A 2,332-nucleotide genomic window follows, 5' to 3' on the forward strand; every position below is an offset into this window, starting at 1 on the left:
CCCTGATGAACCAACTAACACCTCTTCCAGCAGCAACCTTAGCTTGCCCAGGAGGTCTCCCATCCAGGTACTGACCAGGTTCACACCTACTGAACTTGACAGCTGTGAGTTGCAGGGTGATTGATACCTAACGATCCAATGACATCTCATTACTTTTTTCAATATGTGCTGTATAAAATTACTTCAACAAAGACTCTTTTTTAAAAAAAAATCTAATTTATTACCCTCACAGTCCAATGTTATTGCTTTTACTAAAGTTGTAAAGATAAACAGTAGACTATATTCAATAACGTTTCTGTATCCAGAATATTTTCCTGTACTTCCTGGGCTAGTTTAGATCAGTCCTGTCAAGTATTAGTTGGCGTTTCATTAACAAGACCGATTAACAAGGTAACCGATTACCGATTAGCATAACAAATACAAGGCGTTGTAAAATAATCGATTATAATAATAAAATACCCCTGGCGTGTGAGTTGAAAAAGACTAGAAGTTAGGTTAACGGAGGATAAAAAAAGCTTTCAGCTTTTGACAGAGGAAGCTCAGTATTCGATCCTCTTAACACATTCGGTAACACCTGCACTATTTGTAAAATTTACGGAAACATCATGAAGGAGTCTAAATCATTTTTTTAGTTATGTTACAGAAACTCTGTATGATCCAGTCATTTTTCATTCATTTTATAAACCCATGTGGAAGTTAAGGCCCTCCGGGGAAAGGGTTGGCAGCGAGGAAGTTTGAGTTCCTAGGCCAGTGAAGCAGCGGCGCGAGTGTCCTCTTCTGGAAAGAAACGGAGCTGTGCAGCTCTCGCTTCAGGGAGAAACACGACTCACAAACTGATGGACAACAGGTGCTTACTTTATTGTCTGCACGGAAGCCTCTTTATAAGTGTGGCCTCCATCTGGAATGTCTCAGTTTATTATGCTCTTTAACAGACAGAAGCAGATTTTCCTCTAGTAGTTGTCAAGCTGCTTCTCCATCCGCTTTCCCTTAAAACCTAGCAAGTTTTTTTTCCAGTCCTTGCCAAGGAGCTGTCCTCCAACTTGATGCTGTCCCCCCCGCGCTGGACTGTAGGAATCTGTGTTGGTATTGCGGCACTAGTAACCCGTTGCCATAACACATTCAAGTTCCAGCTTTTGCCGTTGAAATCCGTAGCTCTTTCAAAGTTGTTTTCGACATCATCGAGATATTCCCGACTCTGTCTGGGGGACGAGCTGATCTAGGCAGTGTCTGGTACGATGCACTTTCAATTTCGTGATGACAGAGTAGACCGTGATGAGATTTGGAGACGGGCTTTTTTTTACTCTTCTCCTGATTTACGTTTCACAATTACTGTAAACCCGATTTGCTTTGAAAGCCCCTGAGTCTTCATGGGCGAATCTTTGCTTGAAATTCACTTGACTAAGAAACCTCATTGAGGGCATTTTTTATTCTGAAATCTCGAGAACCACTATAACTGCACACAGAGGACACTCGGCAAAGTGTGGCTCATTTAGGTGATTTTGCGAACTTAATTTAGGTTAATCAATGCAAAAAGTTTGAAGGCTTATGCAATAATGACTTTTCCATTTGATCTCATATTAATGATGAACTTCCTTTTTTCATAGTTCAAATGCTGCATCATGTATTGTATGTAACGAACATTACTTACAACACAATGTGACGAGTTAATGAACTGAAAGGTCTACACAAATGTCAAACTTTAAGAAAGTAATTGCAGTGTTTTGATAACGTGATTGAAAGATTCGAATTAAACGTTTTTGCAGCTCAAAATGTTTATACACTGTAAACAACAACAACCACAATAATAATAATAATAATAAATAGCTTTGCTTATTTAACGGCTGAAGACTGCCCCCCTCCGGAAGATGACAATACATGGATATCTAATAAGATACAGGACATGCAAGATCTCTTTGGGATTCATTACTATTCACTATATTTACTAGTCACTATTTTGAATTAAAAACAAGTTCTAAAAATGTTTTGGCGTATGAACTGAAACAGATTTTGCGAACGTTGTTTCTGAAACAGTGAGCTCAAAAATGCAAGAATTTCGTCGAACATACTGTAGGTTCGAGTGCATTGTGCGCAGTCTAGTCTTATATAAACAAACGCAATAATCAGTCCTGCAATTCTCAAGATAACAGTATTGTTCCCAACCTAGTAAGAGCAGGAAGAAACAAGAAAAGCTATATATACCTTGTAGTCTGTGAATCACAGTGAAAGAACAAATTGGTTAGTAATCGAATAATACCCAATTGTACATAAATCAAAACGTCTGTATAAGCCAATCCAAAGTGTTGTATTCCATAGTTCACTGACATACTCTGTG

General features: G+C 38.6%; 1 long non-coding RNA gene across 1 annotated transcript; it reads left to right on the top strand.

Annotated features, from left to right (window-relative positions):
• Nucleotides 1-717: 717 nt before the first annotated feature.
• LOC107078714 (uncharacterized) lies at nucleotides 718-1,981 on the top strand. Its single transcript, XR_001479683.2, has 2 exons — nucleotides 718-1,230; nucleotides 1,825-1,981. It is a non-coding gene; the product is annotated as an uncharacterized lncRNA (long non-coding RNA).
• Nucleotides 1,982-2,332: the final 351 nt, after the last annotated feature.

The sequence above is a fragment of the Lepisosteus oculatus genome, chromosome 2, assembly GCF_040954835.1.
Source record: "Lepisosteus oculatus isolate fLepOcu1 chromosome 2, fLepOcu1.hap2, whole genome shotgun sequence".
Lineage (NCBI taxonomy): Eukaryota > Metazoa > Chordata > Actinopteri > Semionotiformes > Lepisosteidae > Lepisosteus > Lepisosteus oculatus.